Raw genomic sequence first — 17901 nt, forward strand, 5'->3', positions numbered from 1 at the left:
CCGCTCGTCTGTCTTTCAATAAAGAATGCATCCATCCCTGTAGCTAACTATAAGCTAAACGCGCAGCTACACTCTGCTAGCTAGCTGCTAACAACCACACATTTATTCATTCACCTTGCCGACCCGGAGCTCTTCAAAGACAGCGCTGCTGCGGTAAGAACTGCCCTCTCCTGCTGATATTGTTTTTTTTACAGCGTACAATAAATATTTTACGGGTTAATTTAACAGCTATGGTGGAGAAAATATTACAGTCCTCACGCCACAGCGAGAGCGGCCATTACCCCGACGTCATCAACATACGACAACCCATTAGAAAAAAACCGGAAATGAATAAGGACCGATCTGAGCTCATTGTGGGTCAGATTGTTGACCCTAGTAATGTCACACTAACGCTTCTGATCCCATTGCTGCAGCGAATGCTGCGAGTAAGCAAGCGATTTTTTCAGGTTACTCTTTCCAGCTCAGAAATATCCCTCACTTATTGCAAACATTGGCTACCCCTGCAGAGGGAAAGTGTTGGGCCTCATCTGGTACAGTTTACAAAAGTTATGTACAGAACGGCCCAGACAACTGCCACGTGCTCTCGTCCAGTAGTAGGCTACGCTAAATTAGCTCACAGCAGAGATAACTTGGTACAGGAGAAATATGTAGTTTTTAGTATATGTGCTGTCCAGATTTTGTACCGTTTTTAGTATTTGGTAACGTCGTGAAAAACCACAACCTTTGTCTAAAAGACTGCCAAAATCCCAGTCTTCTAACACAGCGATAAGAAATGGAAGGAGATTAAATCTTATTTACTACAGTTACTACTTTGTAACTGTCCCATGCAGGTTATAATCCCTTTCTTCAACTGCTCATCAACATCAAGATTACCTCTAAAATTTGACTGACAATTTTCTGACATGAATGTTTTTTAGTGTCTAACAATGCAGCATCATTTTGTCTTTAGTCCATGTTTCTATTTTAACATAGTTATCCCTCATTTTATTTTGCTTTGTGTGTGTTAAATTTGAGAGCCTCTGTGTTGTCTTGTTAGTACTTGACAATGTAGTATAAGAGTCTCCTGAATGATGATACTACTTACATTAATATTCTCACTTCTTTCATTGTTTGTGCACACATTGTAAAGGGTCAATATTGTATAACTTGTAAATGTAATCTAATATTCTGTTTTTAGGTTTACTTTGTAACATCTGACTCTTGGGACTACAGATGAAAAATATAACTCTGGCGCATTTACAGCAATGTTTTTATTTATGTGCACTGTCCCTTATCAAATAAACAAATAAATAAAAAATAAAATACAATTAGTATAAATGTTTGAGAACATGTTACATTTGATACTATATCAAACTCTCAAGATAACATGATGACGTGGGCCTCTACATTAGATAATATGAATATCACTGTATTCAAATTATTTGTTAGATGACATTAGGGAATGTAAAAGAACTGCAACAATAAATATTTGTATTTTATTAAGTTATTGTTTTAGGAATTACAATACAATAAAGTATGATGTATCACATCAGGGCTCTATCAGAATAAACTGAATAGCATCATTCATAGATCTCAGGACTTCATGACTTAGTGAGTAACCGTCAGTGGAAACAAAGCAAAGAAATGATGGTACGTTATTTTATTAATTCAGCATGGTACACAACAGAGTGCACAGTGTTTTTCAGTATTTTGTAGAAAATGTATTGTTTGCCAACTACGCATCGAACACCTAAGTAACGGCGATGGAAGGCAGACCTGCAGCACCATGGCACACATTCCTGTCCTGGATGGTGTGGCCTAAGAGGCTCAACGTGTTTTCTGTTCTTCTGTGCAATAATAATTGTGTTTCCTATCATATGAGAAACCATGGCAACCAAATAACAAATAACCAAAAACCAGCATCCATCATATTAAAGAAACGATTTGTAAAACCATGGAACCAAACAGTGAATAACATGTGATATGAATACACTAAATTCATTTAAATGGGCCCTAGACATGCTGTTAGCTAAGAAAGGCCAAACATCTGACTGTTTTCCTCCTTTAGATGAGACTTTCAAAGTGACATTTCTGTGTCATACCTTTGTTTACCATTACATTACATTACATTACAGTCATTTAGCAGACGCTTTTATCCACAGCGACTTATAATTCAGATTCTATCACATTTCTACACCGTAGGCTCAGCTACGGGAGACATTTTGGGGTTAAGTGTCTTGCTCAAGGACACATCGACATGCGACTAGCAGAGCCGGAGCCGGGGATTGAACCGTTGTTTGATTATTGTTTGTTATGAAACTCACTGATATGTTGTCTCATTATACAGTTCAACAGAGATGGAGGTCCAGCGTCTGTGTTTCACCTCATCTCAGGAGACTTATGTTGATGTTAACATTCCCTCGCTTGCTACAACATAGAGTTGCTTACAATTTGAAAAAACAGCTAATGCCTTCACCTTATAGATTAATGATGTGCATATGTAAACCATTTTGAGTATTATGTGTTAATGTTTCGATATGCCCCTGAGTGACGACAGGCTACAACGAAATCTGTGGTTTCAACAGCTTAATTATTCTGTCTGCGCGTCAGTACATTTCTCTAGTCTCGCCCTGCCAATGTTAACCAAAGTAACCAGTGAGATATCCAGATGATGGTACGTGTCAATCCTTTTCAGGTAAACCTGTCTGCCTGTTAGACTGTCCTTCAGTGCGAGCCATCAACAAATCAGTGTCACAACAACTCCTCCTGTATTCCCCGGAGCACTCTGTTCAAACGACTGCACAATTAGACACTTTTCCAGCTATGATACAGACTCATCCCTGACACACTTTGACGAGGCGAGTGTGTAAAGGTTTTGTTTCCTCCACAGGCTCGGTGTTCTCACCACACAAACAGCCCGTCAACACTTTCCTGCGCTAGGGGTTAATGATGTCCTTGACTAAAAACGTTATGAAATGTTATTGACTTATGTTCTCACTTCGAGAGGTGAATATATACTATTGTAGTGATCTAATGTAATGATCAAGGGGAGGAATGTAATGGTCATTTTTTACTTGGTATATATTTCTACTCAGTACTATATTGTATTCATGCATAAGTCATTTTGCTCTGAACTTTGTTGAACTTCACCGTGTCTCTGTTGTGCAGAAGAAGAGTTCTCCCTCTCTGTTCACAGAGATAACTAACTGTGTTGCATGAGAATGTTCCAGCACCAAGGCCTTTGGGCCGCTTGTTGTGGTTGCTGACCGTTTATTTTTCATTGTTGTTCCTATCAGTCTGAGATCAAAATGTCTGTAACATTGGCCATCGGCCCCCCACCTTTGCTCATTCTGTATAAAGAAAGCTTGTTCACTTTTGTCTTGGTTCTTCCTCACTGAGACTGAACGCATTCTGTTGTGATGATTGAACCTTCTCTGCGCAGAGAATAAATATTTAAAAGACAACCTGGTTTTCGGTATTATTTATTTCAGCATTAATAGACTCACGCAAAGCGGGTATACAGTCCCTGACAAAAGTCTTGTCGCTTGGGTACAAGTTGACCTTAAGTGCCCCTCAAATATATTTGTAATCAATTTTTTTTTACAAGAAATGGCTAATTTCAATCCCAACAGCTTTTGAAATAATGTTTTGGTGCCAAACGAAACTGCTGAAAAGCATTCTAACGTTCACAGCTTGGTAAAGCCCACTGAGCCAGTTTTTGCAAAGACAAAAGTCTTGTCGCCTTGTCATATGATGCACCCAATCCTAGATTACAGCCTCACCTGTGATCAATAATTGATCAATCAATTAGTGGGTGTGTATAAAAAGAACCCCAGCACACCAGACCTTCACATCAACTGCAACTTGACCTCTGACAACATGCCTAAGATTCACCCTGAGACCAAAGCGTTGATTATCAAGAGGCTGAAGACCAGGTCCACTGCTGAGGTGGCTGACACCTTCAATGTGTCTCAGCGTCAAGTACAAAGAATAAGAAAAAGATTTGAAGAGACTGGAGATGTTTTTGACAAGCCCAGGTCCGGCAGACCCCGCAAGACAACTGCTCGGGAGGACCGTTTGTTGGCTCGAAAATCCAAGGCCAGCCCCTTTTCCACTGCAGCAGAGCTCCACCAGGCCTGGTCACCTCAAGTCCCCGTGTCAACCAGGACAGTTTGTATAATTCTGTCTCAAAATGGCCTCCATGGTCGAATCAGTGCCCAGAAACCAGCACTAAACAAAAGGCAATTAAAAAAACGTGTGGCATTTGCCAAGGCCCACAGCCTGCTAAAAGGATGGACGCTGGAAAAGTGGCAGAAGGTGGATTTCTCAGATGAATCTTCGGTTGAATTACATCACAGCCGCCGCAAATATTGCAGGAGACCTACTGGAGCCCGCATGGATCCGAGATTCACCCAGAAAACAGTTAAGTTTGGTGGCGGAAAAATCATGGTCTGGGGTTACATCCAGTATGGGGGTGTGCGAGAGATTTGCAGGGTGGAAGGCAATATCAATAGCCTAAAATATCAAGAAGTATTAGCTACCTCTTACATTCCCAACCATAAAAGGGGTCAAATTTTGCAGCAGGATGGTGCTCCATCGCATACTTCCATCTCTACATCAAAGTTCCTCAAGGCGAAGAAGATCAAGGTGCTCCAGGACTGGCCAGCCCAGTCACCAGACATGAACATCATTGAGCATGTCTGGGGTAGAATGAAAGAGGAAGCATGGAAGACGAAACCAAAGAATCTTGATGAACTCTGGGAGGCATGTAAGACTGCTTTCTTTGCTATTCCTGATGACTTCATCAATATATGTATGAATCATTGTCGAACCGCATGGATGCAGTCCTTCAAGCTCATGGAAGTCATACAAGATATTAAATATGGATTTCACAGCACCACTACTTAATTCACTGATGTTATGCAACATATTTTTGTATTTGAAGTAAATTATTTGTTCAATTTTCACATTACTCTCTGTAGGCGACAAAACTTTTGTCTTGCCAAAATCTGACCTTTCTGTGTTCATTAAATGATCAATCTTTCTTCAGTGAAGCAAATTAATTTTAGTATATTAAACATAATTTGGGAGGGTTTTAGCTTTCATATGAGCCATTTCTAAAACCAATGGATTAATTAAAAGTCAGGTTATAAGCTGTTGTTTCTACAAAATGGATAAGTGACAAGACTTTTGTCAGGGACTGTAGATCTGTTCTGAGAATTGCCACAACCAAACTGACACCAAACGTTGATGCACTGGTTAAAAAGGGTGACCAACAATACTGTTCCCACTGAAATTAAATGCAAGTTACTTTTTAGGTCATGGCTTTTACTTGTAATTTATATTAGTTCACACAAACACTCCATTAATCTGCTACTGGCCCGTCTGTCAAATTTTAAAACTCAATGTGGCCCCCGAGCCAAAAAGTTTGCCCACCTCTGCTCTAGCCACTAGATGGCAGCAGTTACCTTCCATCCAATGATGACAGCGTACAGACGCTTCAGAGGCTGGGCTCACGAGCAACCTAAAGACACTACCCGGGTCAGACGAAACTAGTGCATGATTTTCTAGATTTTTATTTAAAAGTGACAATATGTTATAATATAATAACAAATATTCTCCTTTAAATATGCTAACATTGCAAATACAGTATCATATAAGGTGTCTAAAGAGTAACTACAGTTTGCAGAGCATTTCAAATGATTTTGTTAAAGTAGTATTTTCAAACGCATGATGTCATGCATCCATACATTACACAGTAAGGCCTATGACATAACACATATGAAATCAAGTAGTAAATCAAAAAGCGTTAAACGAACCAAAACACTATGTTTTATCTTCAAGATTCTTCGATGTAAGCACCGTTCGCCTGGACTACAGCTTTGCACACTATTGGCATTATCTTAACCAGCTTCATGAACCTGGTATCATCTTCAATCAACATGTGTGTCTTGTCATAAGTACATTTGTGGAATTTCTTTACTTCTTAATGCCTTTGAGACCATCAGTTATTGTGTGCCGAGGTAGTGTAGGTATACAGTGAGTAGCCCTATTTGACGACTGCAGTGATCCAGATTATGGCAAGAACTGTTCATCTAAAGACAGTCCATCATTACTTTAAGACAAGAAGTCCAGTTAATCTGGAAAATGTCAAGAACTTTCAATGTTTGTTTAAGTGCAGTCGCTAAAATAACATCAAACGTTATGATGATTACAGTTAACAGCCCCAGAAATCACCAATTAGCCTCAGATCAGAGCCCACATAAATGCTTCACAGGGGTCAAGTTACAGACACAATTGCTGCAAAGAAACCGCAACTGAGGGACAACAAGAAGAGAATAATTTTGGCCAAGAAACACAAAGAATTGATATTAGACCAGTGGAACTTTGTACTTTGGCCTAATGAGTCATAATTCTATAATTTCTGGATCCAAACACCATGTCTTTGTAAGACACAGCAAAGATGAACGGATGGAGCTGCATGTGTGGTTCCCACCACGAGGCATGGAGGGGAGGTGTGATGGTGCTTTGCTGGAGTGCTGCATCAGATGACTTGGCCTCCACACGCAGCCAACCTGGAGCCAGTTGAGACGGTTTGGGATGCAAAGAGAAAGAAAGTGCTCCGCATATAAATGAACACCTTCAAGACTGATGGAGAAAACATTCCAGGTGACAATCTCATGAAGCTGGCTAAGAGTGTGCAAAGCTGTCATCAAGGCAAAGTGACATCATCAATGAATCTAATACAAGAAATAGTTTGCTGTCTTTACTACATAGTTCCACATTTGTTATGTAATAGTTTTGTTCTGTCTTCAGCGTTAATCTACAATGTAGAACATCTGAAAAAACAAAACAACATTAAATAAGATATCTCCAAAGCTTTGACTGATACTATAAACATACGCATGCTGCAGTCATCGAGACGTGAATGTGAGAGAAGTGAATCAAATGTGACAAAAACAACAACCTCATTGTTACGTCACTGTCTACACTGACTGCAGAGAGCGTGAGAAATACTTTTTATGAGTGAAATCTTCTCTCATTCACATCTCACATTTATTCACTCATATTCATACTTATATAATATGTTGTATCTTTGGACAGCAGATGGAAACACAGGCAATCACAAGGAGAAAATGTGAACTGCAGGTGACCCAGTGTGTCATGCAAACAACAATAAGATAACTGAAGAATTGTAAACTGCAGTCATCAGTATATCGATTTCAGTAATGTTGGTATGTTCAGTTATCAATGTTTTGATTTGAAGTTCAGTGATGTTTAGAACAGTTTGGGTTTTGCAGTAATCAGGTTTTCAATTAAGGCTGTATTATTATTATTATTAATATCTTGTTGTGTAAATGACAATAGTGAATGAAACTAATTCACATTGAGCTTGGAGCTCTTGTATTCCTCTTGATGTCTCTGGATCCCATTGAAGAGTAAGCTGGTTGTGTTTGTAGGAGATGCTTCCCTTAAACACATGAATCCCTGACATGCACAGAGGCAGCGACTACCAGAAGCTTTGAGGGAGAATTGTCAAGCTGGAGGATAGACGACACGTGACTTCCTCTCACAAATTTAAAAAGTAAAACTATATCATGCTCCAGTTTTGACAGTTTGGTTTCCCTCTCAGTCGAGGTGCCACATATAGCATGGGGTATCAGATTGTTGTGTGGATCATTGATTGCAACATTTAACCTGATTTCTTTGTATTACTGGCCAATGATTTGGTTGAAAAGCTATCGTTATCTCATTTTTGATCTCCAAAAGCCACATATTTAGATCAGGGAAATCATCAGTTTTTTGGGAGGCGTGCACCGTACCCCTGAATACAGACCTGCGAGTGAACTGACTGAAAGGGAAGGAAATGAACTGATTATTTTATACAGTGTCTGGGGAAGAGGGACCACAAAGCTCTGCCCTCTTCTGTCAGGGCGGCCGAGCATCATTGTGAAGGACAGTGTTGCACTTCATTCCTCTCCTTCAGGGAACATAAGGCATATTATCAAAAGTATGCCTATTTAATCATAAAACATGATCCACAGTTGATCATCTTAAAAGCACGACGCCCCCAAATTTGGGGGCACTCGGGCTCAGAACCCCTCAAACTCACATGCGGAAAATAGCATGATTATTAGCCAGTAGCATGTATGTGGCAAATTTTTTTTTTCGATGAAAGCGCAACGTATGAACAACAACATCATATAAGTCACTTCTGACACACTCCCAACACAGCTATAGGGTACTCACATAAGCAGATAAATATCGTGGCATAAACGCACCAAATCCGGGCCAGAAATCGGCGTTATGAGTACAGTAAATCAATGTTTGTACCCTCATGCTAACGGCTACCCAGTCATACAAAGCATGTAATAGCATTAGCACACGTGGCGGAACACGTAACTAACTTCTGTTTTACGATCCGTATAAGCACTAAACCGTTGTGTGTGATCAAACGTACCTTCATGCTGAACTTCGCCGAAAAAAATCGTGGGTATGCGCCCAAGTTTTATGAAAATATGGATAATAACGTAAAGCTGTAGTCATTGCTGCCAACTGCATACTGTTGACTTCCGACTTGTTTCCAGAATAAGAGCGGTCAAGGGGGCTTGGGCGAGTGGTCAGATATGAATATGATTCCTATTATCTGTATTTGGATGTATTGAATCATATGAGTGATAAAGAAAGTGAAATATATAGTTATATAGTGTATAAAAGTACAATGTAAGAGCTGCAACAGCTGGTTCGAAAATGATGTCCTCGCCTGACTAATGTAGGAAATTTGGGTTTAGAAGTGTTTTAAGAAATTATAATAGAAGTGTTTAATGATTCATAATTAAGAAATCATAATTAGAAGTGTTTTGGAATACATAATTAGAAGATTCATAATTGTAAGTATTTTAGAATTTGTAGTTAGAAGTGTTTTGTAGTTAGAAGTGTATCTTAGTAGAATTTGTAGCACCTTTATATTTGTTTGTGAAACTTGTGAAGGTTTTTGCCAAAAGTTGCAAATCCTAATCTTTATATAGAATGTTTACCATAGAAGTGTTAAGCCATAAAAGACAGTCATTGAATGTATTAAACTGTGAAGAATAGCCAAGGGAAAGTCAGATTTCTAGACAGACATTTGCAGGTTGTGCCCGCGCGAGGGTTTTCGGAAGCCTGACGCCAGGAGGAGGCAACCGAAATTAGCCAATAGGAATTAAGATGGACAAAAGGGAGGGGATTTCAAACTGTAAGGGGAAGTGCTGGAAAGGAATTCGCTCTCTTCTTGCTCGGCTCTCAGCCTGGAAGCATCTGTGTTTTCAGGCTGAGTCGCGAGTGAATAGCTTTTCCGCGCGGATCATATTATTATATATTCTGTTAGTAGTGTACTTCATTCTGTAATTGTATTAGCTTCAGTAGGATTAAATACTTTTTAATTGTTAACCAGTTTATGGTAGATTTATTAAGAAGCAACTCTACTGTAAAACAGTGGAGCGTGCTCTCCGGCCTTCTCTCGGTGGGGAAGATTTCAGCCTCCACACTAAAACCTCTTATTCTTAATTTTATTCCACTTTATTCCACTTTAACCTTTTTTTAATAACTACTGATCAGTTATGCTATGACTTGGGAAAGTTTCAGGGGGCTAGCTGCATTATTTCAATAACCTTTTATCACTGAAAGTGCATTTTTCCCAGGCGAGGCTGAATATTTTCAATTTCAGCTGTGTTATGTCTTATTTTCTATATTAACCAGCAACATATTCACAATATCACCTATGTAAACTATGTCACAGGTGTTGTGATCTGATTATATCAACAAAAATTATTAAAATCGACCTTGTAGTTACAGAAATATGGTCAGTTTTGTAGGGCTATGCTTTTTCGCTCAGAGACCTCAAAAACGGCTGCGAGCTTAAGAGGTTTAAGCCGTGCCTCATATTCCTATAGTATCTCTGTGCTGACTGAGAACATATGTGGTAGGCTACATTTTAGCAACTAACAGTGAGCTTAAAATACTGCACTACTCAAAACACCACATTGGAACATAACTTCTAATACAATTCAAAAATATTGATCTATGTGTTAAATAATAATAAGGGCAGCTTGTATGGCACTACATTATGATTTTATTCAAAGGTTTTATTTAGTCAACAAAATATTACCAACTCCAATTGACTCCAATACTGCAATTATGTTCACAATACGTCCGAGGGTTAATACCTTCTGGATACACGTAACAAGAGCTTAATCAGACATAATGGATACAAGTGTTCCCTGCCTTGCAAACAATGATGCTTTCTCTCTTGCCAGATCGAGCTATAAATAACTGTGTTTTGTGGAATAACAGCATCAAAAGAAATGGTAGCAATAAGATGGAAATATCAGCATGATCTAAATATACATCATGACACAAGCTATGCCATGGTTATATTTTCCATTTACATTAAACCTCTTGCAGCTACAAAACATTTGTATTACAGGTATACAAACAAGACATTCTCACCACAAATGACCACACCACATTTTTTTCAAATACAGATGACATCTGTATGTAACCAAATGTTTATATACACAAATGTTTATATACAGCCGTATTTATGTGTATCGTTGCCATTGTGACACTTGTAGCATGCTTACTTCCATATAAATACATCGCTTAAGGCACGTCGGCAACAGTTGTACAGTAATGACTAAAATCGAGCGGTGGAGTTAAGGTGCATTCACACCAAACGTGGCACAAATTATTCGCGCGAGTAGATTACAGCGGCGCGATAGCCTATCAGCGTTGAGTTGCTTCACCCAGAGCTCTACGATACCTCATATCAATAGAGACCGGACCAAACTATGTGTATAAATGTGTGTGTGTAAACCATATACACACAAACAATGAAAAAGATGCTGCCGTATTTACGTCTAGATGACGTTATGTTGAGTGTTGATGGAGCTACAATGTTAGCTTAGCCTAGCACCGATCCAGCCGAGCTCCATTGAGAAAACAAACATTTTAAAAGTTATTTGCTTGTCGTCTTGTGGAGAGAACTAACAAAACATGAATTCAGACTTTTTACAAATCGGCATCATTACGTAGTTATTTCGGATGCTTCATCTCTTGTCACAGAAAAAAAGCACATAATCGCCTGATGATTGACAACTTTGTTTGGCTCAGTTTCTGTAACCAGTGTAGCATTAAAGCATGGTGGAATTAACAAGCTAGCTAGCCAACTATCGGATACTTTAGCTAACTTGCTAATTCCACCCTGCTTTAATGCTACACTGGCTTAGCAAAATGAGTCGACTCGCTTGCTGGTGACCATGCGGCAGCACTGGGTCTAACGGTCCCTTCACCTCGCTCCCCGCCGCTCTGGAGAAGGAAGCTACCTCGCTAACTAGCGAGTCATTTGTCTGCATTTGCTTTCTTTGCCGTGAGCTGACACTTTAAGGCCCCACTGACATTTGTTACCAACAACTAACAACAAATGCAAGTCAAATGACCACGGAAAACAGTTAAATGTCCATTCTACTCCACTTTCACGTAGCCTTAAGTTGGCCTATGGTAAATGCTAAACCATCAGGGGAAAACTATGAATGATAATATGTATTTATAACACACATTATATATATTTTAGTCTTTTTTTGCTATGGCAGCGGCGGTGCATGTAAATGCTGCGGCCGGTAGCTCCCATGAATTTCGCTATATTTCTGTCTTTAATTCATTTCAATCCGGATTCAGATCTCATCACAGCACAGAAACTGATCAAAGTCACCAGCGACCTCCTCCTCTCCTCTGATGAACACTCCCTCAACATCCTGATACTACTCGACCTCAGCGCAGCCTTCAACACCATCAACCACTCCATCCTCCTTTCCCGTCTCGAGTCCTCCCTCCACATCACTGGCACAGCCCTCTCCTGGTTTAAATCATACCTCTCCGACCGTGAACAGTCCATCAGCATCAACAAATTCAAGTCTGACACAGCCCCAGTCTCTCATGGTGTCCCCCAAGGTTTTACCTGCTCCCCCTTGGCGACATCATACGCCACCATGGTTTCCACTTCCACTGCTATGCTGATGACACCCAGCTCTACAACTCCACCAAATCCATCACCCCCACCATCCACTCCACCATCACCAACTGCCTCACAGATATAAAAACCTGGATGCAAGCAAACTTCCTCAAACTCAACACCGACAAATCTGAAGTCCTCATCATCGGCCCCAAATCATTAAACAAATCCCTCCACAACTTCTCCCTCTGCATTGATGGCACCACTGTTCCTGCCTCCACACATGTCCGTAACCTTGGGATCTTTTTTCATCAAACTCTCTCCTATGAACGACATGTCAATCACATCACAAAAACCGCCTTCTTTCATCTCAAAAACATTGCTTGTCTCCGCCCCTCCCTCTCCTCCTCAGCCGCTGAAACACTCATCCACGCCTTCATCACCTCTCGACTGGACTACTGTAACAGCATCCTGTACGGCTCACCCCCCAACATCATCAACAAACTACAATACATCCAGAACTCAGCTGCCCGTCTTCTCTCCCACTTCCGCACCAGAGACCACATCACCCCAGTCCTTCAAAACCTCCACTGGCTCCCCATACAGCAAAGAATCCAGTTCAAGATTCTCCTCATCACTTACAAAGCCCTCCACAACCTCGCCCCTTCATACCTTTCAGACCTCCTGCACCGTCACACTCCCAACCGCAACCTCAGATCTGCTGACGCCAACCTCCTTACCCCCCCTACTCTGTCCAAGCATCGGACCTGGGGGGACAGGGCCTTCTCCGTTGCTGCCCCCTCCCTCTGGAACTCCCTGCCCCAACACCTCAGACATTCTCTGTCACTCGCCACTTTCAAAACTGCACTTAAAACTCACCTATTCAAATCTGCTTTTAACCTCTAAAGTCAGTCATGTATGTTTTCTTTCTTTCTTTTCGTGTTTATTTTTCTTTCTTACTGTTATGTCATAGATTTTGTTCTTATTATAAATGCTGTTATTGTTTCTGTCTTTTAAAGCGCTATATAAATAAAATGTATTATTATTATTATTATTATTATTTATTTGTTGTTTTTTCATGTTTATCACTAATGGCCAATAACAGAATCTGCCAGTTTTGTCTGTTTTGTCTGTTGGAAAAACACCACCAAACTGCCCCAGAGAGGAGAGGGAGGGGAGCCAAGATGGAAGCTAAGCTAACCCAGCAGGACCTGAGGCTGCTCCACGACCCAGCATGCTCCTGGCTGTCTGATGCCCGGTTGCTGAAAAATAAGATGGATGAAAGCAGCTGGAGATCGGTGACTTTTGAGCCCACATCTTCACAGAGACCTGGATCCATCGTGGTCCAGGATCAAGCTGCACTTGACGGGTCAGGACAGAGAGCAGGACTCTGGTGGACCAGAGGAGGAGGACTCTGTGTTCACATCATGATGCTTGGTGCTCAAACACAGTCAGAGTTGATGGACAATGTTTTCCTCATGTTGAGTTTTTAATGTGAAGATGTCGGCCATCTTATCTGACCAGAGAACTGTTTCTGTTGCTGCTGTTTACGTTCCTTATGATGAAAATATCAAAGATGCTCTACATCAGGGGTGTCAAACTCATCTTCACTCCGGGCCACATCAGCATCATGTTTCCCTCAAAGGGCCGGTTGTAACTGTAAGACTGTATAACTGTAACTACTCCTAACATATTGTTAAATAACTGTCTCTGCAAGTGTAAAAATATTGTACATGCAGTTATATAAATGTAAAATGATATTTAAGCACATTTCTGTTATTATAACATAAATCATTTTAATTTAGGGTTAAGAAACCCACATTACTCTATCAAAGATCAAACTATTAAAGAAAATAACAAAGACAAATATCATCAAACACAAGTTATTACATTAACTTTGTTCAAAGCTATTTTTGTCACCTCTCTGCATCACTAATGTCCCTCCCTGCCGTCGTCCCGTGCATGGCAGCTACATCCAAGAGCTCCTCACTGAGGTCAGGTCTGCCTTGAGCCTCTTACAAACACTGATAGATGATGTATCTCGTCTCTTAGCTAGCTGTGTTGTTAGATTGCTGCTAGTTCCTGAACTCGGTCTGCGATGGTGTTTCTTCACAAACTGACATTTGTAAAAGTCTGTATCTGGTCAGAGCTCACCTGCTCACATACCTTTAGCAGCACTGGGCTGTAGCTTCTGTAAATATATTCTGCTGTGATTACAGTCTGCCTTTTAATTCTTGGACAATTTGATGTTTTTCTTGGAGGCTAAATTTAGCTCCGTGTTTGGTGTCAAAATGACGACGTGAATTGTATCCTTCATCACCGACACGCATCATAGCACAGAAGACAGACCCGTTTTTCTCCTTGAAGCACAAACATGTATTCGCTTTCCATCTTTCATTACATTTTCTTCCCTCTGCATCAATTTTTCTCTTCGTGGACATTTTGGGATTATTTTTCGATCTTTTTCAACTCAATCACTTGTTGGAAAACCTCTTTACGGGCTGTTCCCTCTCCTGTCCACCTGTTGTGATAGTTTTAATGTCGGTACACAGACAACATGCTATCTCAGAATTTCGACCATGGGGATATTTTTATTTTCAAGTCTAATTTAAATATATTTTTTTTTTATAAAAGTAGAGTTTGACACGTGTGCTCTACAGGAATGTAAAACTGGTTTGTTTTCTTTGTCATGTGTTTGTTGGTGGCTGCCCACCAAAAAGCCTTTGTTAAAAAGGGAGATGATGATAACCTCCATTCAGTGATGAACATGAGGCAAACATCCACCTAAACAAAAAATAAATGTAGAACCGAGTGAAATTCAGCCCACCACAGATTTAAATGAATTTATTTCTGAAAAGGTGACGTTGTCTAATTCCAAGATAGGTATTGCGCTTTTATTTTGAAGGCACAAGTGCTGTTTCCTCTTTACTCTGTGTGAGTGTGACGGCGCTCAGCAGTGTGCGCGCTGTGTTGTACAGTATGTAGACAACAGCATGGCCACGCTGACGACCTGCGTTCAACCAGCCACCGACACGATCAAAACTCGAGGGAACAAATCACGCATTTTAATTAGTGGAGAGAGAAACAGGCTGGAAGAGAATCCCGGAGGAAGCTGACATGATGCAAAGGTAATTCATTATTTAAGAATAATTAGAAGTTTACAATCAGTTATATCTGTTTATCTCTATTGCAGTCTTCATTAGCCAAAGCCATGGCATTCTGACACAGATGTCATCCACTCATTAAGCCCACTGTGTAACAAAGGTGTACATGAAGAAAGGAGAAAGAAATGGTAATGTTTAAAAAAAGATCATTTCTGATCTGGAAACAACAGAATGTGACAGTAGCACGAATACAACATAACATAGAACATGTCCATTCGTTTTATATTTAAACAGTTAAGTTGCTTATTCCTCATCTTGTTTCATGGCAATTATCCATTTCTCCCAACGCCTGTCAAAATATGTCCTTGAACTATCAACCGAATACATTTCCTGAGCAATATCAAGCTGTTTATGTTGTTGACATTTGTTTTGTGAGTCTGTAGGCTGTCAGCTCAGCTGTTACCTCCATGTAGTGCTTCAGCTGTTGCACCTGTGCCACACAGTCCTGCACCAAACCTACAGGAACACCTGTAGGTTTGGTGCCTTGCATAAAGCAGGGGCGTGTCCAGCGGGGAGGCACGGCCCCTGATTGGCCAGCCCAGGTGCCACCTCGGTATCTTAAATTATGATTGGCTATCTGCCCAGGCTTCTTTATTTCAATTTTGTAGCTACTTTGTACTGTGATGGTATTTTTTCAATGTCTATTATTTTCTTCTGTTTATGTCCTTTTGAGGACTCAAAGAATAAAGTATGAGAGCGCTCTATTACACTGTGTTGGTCTATCATCTTTTAAATGCACTGTAATGTTAGTGGTTAAAGTAGCTACTAATGGAGACACAAATAGTGAATTAATGTTTGTGTATTCGGTACACACCTGCTGTATGCCACGTCCTGCAGTCAGTCACCCACTTGGGCCGACCAAGTTGAAAAAGTGTGGCTGTGCCACTGGCTCATGCAGCCCAACTTTAACTCCTGGGGTTAACCAAATCACGTTCTCTGACATTCAGCTCGTCTGGTGACCTCGCGTTTGCTACGTTTAAGTGCCAGATATCTGTAATCATTGTATCTTGAGAGTAAATACTGGACAAGAATTCCACTCAGGCAGGAAATAATGGGGCTTATTAATGACAGTCGGGTGTTTATTGTGTCGACAATTTAGTGAAAATCTAAAATTCACTAATTAACACGTATCGATTGATCTGTACAACAACTGAAGTGTAAAATTGTGTGGCTTTGCATTTCTTTGCACAGATTAAATAAACAAGATAATGTGCAGCAGGTGGATTTAGTTCAACCAAAAAAATCTATTTTCAGAAATGTTCCTGACATGTTTTCTTGCAGCGAGTTAGAAGATTGTTACCACTCTCATGTCTGTATGAAAGAACGGTCGCTGGAGCCAACTTTTGTTAAGCAGCAGTTTATTAATATGTACAAAATGGAAGTGTAAAAATGACTGGTTGTGCTGTTAAGGAACAATGTTTCTTGGCCTGGAACAGTCTCTCTGTGGAGTTCCGCTGCAGATATGTGCTTATACTTCCCAGAACGCTAGACAATGTTTGTAAGACACAATTCATCAATATGTATATTTTTATGTAAGATCTTAAAGTGATAAATTGTCCATTTCTCCTTTATGCATATATGAATGTAAACTGCAGTAGAGCAAGAAGGCCTCCAGCTAAATGGAGTTACTGGGGCACCTCACTCAGACAACCATGATGGATAGTCAGACATGTGCAGAGGATCCGCTTCACTCAGTCGATGTGCATGTGCAATGGAATGGAGAGTGGATGCAGTCTGATTGATGGCAGAATAGTGCAACTAAATTACTTTTCATTTCGTGTGCCCCTCAATTTACGAGAGGCAGCCCTCAGGAGAGGAGGTCCAATATGTGTGTGTGTGTGGCCGGGCTGGGAGGTGAGTGAAAGAGCAGCAGATGCCCCGTAGAGTTCCACAGAGCTGCACGCTGGTTAATTAGCTTTCTGCAGAATGAGAAACCTCAAAACAAACCTCAGGATTTTTTAGATGAAAAAAAAGGTCCACACTCTGTCCCCTGATAACCCTCAACATCTGTTGACATATTTAAAGTTTGTAAAATGTCTTTAATCACACATGTACGGGATTTTAGGATTGTGGCTGTAAGTTGCACTAGGAGGCATCATAAGTGCATTATGAGGGGTGTGTTATTAAAATAATCTTTATGCACTCTTTGAGTGTGTTTATAGCTAGACTGCTGTATTAGAGGTTATTTGTTACACTGCATGCTCAGCAGCACCAGAATGGCTCATTTGAATATTGCCTATTGATGCCTATAGACGGTGAATGGAAAACAAGCAGTGTTGTGTTGATCAGCTGTAGTCACCAGACATGAACAGATTATTGTGTCCTCATAAATACAAGGTATCAAGACAATTATGACAGTTTACATTGATGGAGAGAATGTATCATAATACCCCCTGTGACGTGCTTTACTTTAGCACCCTGATGCAGCCAAACACATGAAATATAAGAACATCCATATGTACTCGCCAGAGGATGACACCTTTGAGCTTTACTCTAGCACCATCCTCTGGACAACATGTTAACTTTGTCCACAAGATATCTCATAAACTCGAAAGATTTCCAGAGAAAACTGAACTTATTGCTGATCTCTATCTTACATACAGTATATTATGCAATTACTGCATCTCATTGCCCCCCCCCCCCCCCCTTTGTTTTAACCACCATATGCTTTTGTAACCACTGATTCTGGTAAATCCTGAGGGAGAGATAAACTGTGGTAAAGTGTGTTTGACATTGTCATATAAAAAAATCCAAAGCCAATTCAAAGGT

The 17901-nt window shown here is 40.3% G+C and overlaps 1 protein-coding gene across 4 annotated transcripts in view; it reads right to left on the reverse strand.

The window, feature by feature from the left end:
- zc3h18 (zinc finger CCCH-type containing 18) overlaps positions 1–305 on the reverse strand; it is a 33394-nt gene extending 33089 nt beyond the window's left edge. For 3 of the 4 annotated variants that reach the window (XM_076076316.1, XM_076076315.1, XM_076076314.1), the window contains exon 1: positions 115–304. The gene's annotated coding sequence lies outside the window, so the exon portion shown is untranslated. Of the gene's footprint in view, positions 1–114 lie in introns of all 4 variants that reach the window. The other variant, XM_076076317.1, reaches the window with a different exon arrangement.
- Positions 306–17901: the final 17596 nt, after the last annotated feature.

This window comes from Anarhichas minor, unplaced genomic scaffold (genome assembly GCF_050575085.1).
Source record: "Anarhichas minor isolate MPS153535 unplaced genomic scaffold, ASM5057508v1 ptg000005l, whole genome shotgun sequence".
NCBI classification, from domain to species: Eukaryota; Metazoa; Chordata; class Actinopteri; order Perciformes; family Anarhichadidae; genus Anarhichas; species Anarhichas minor.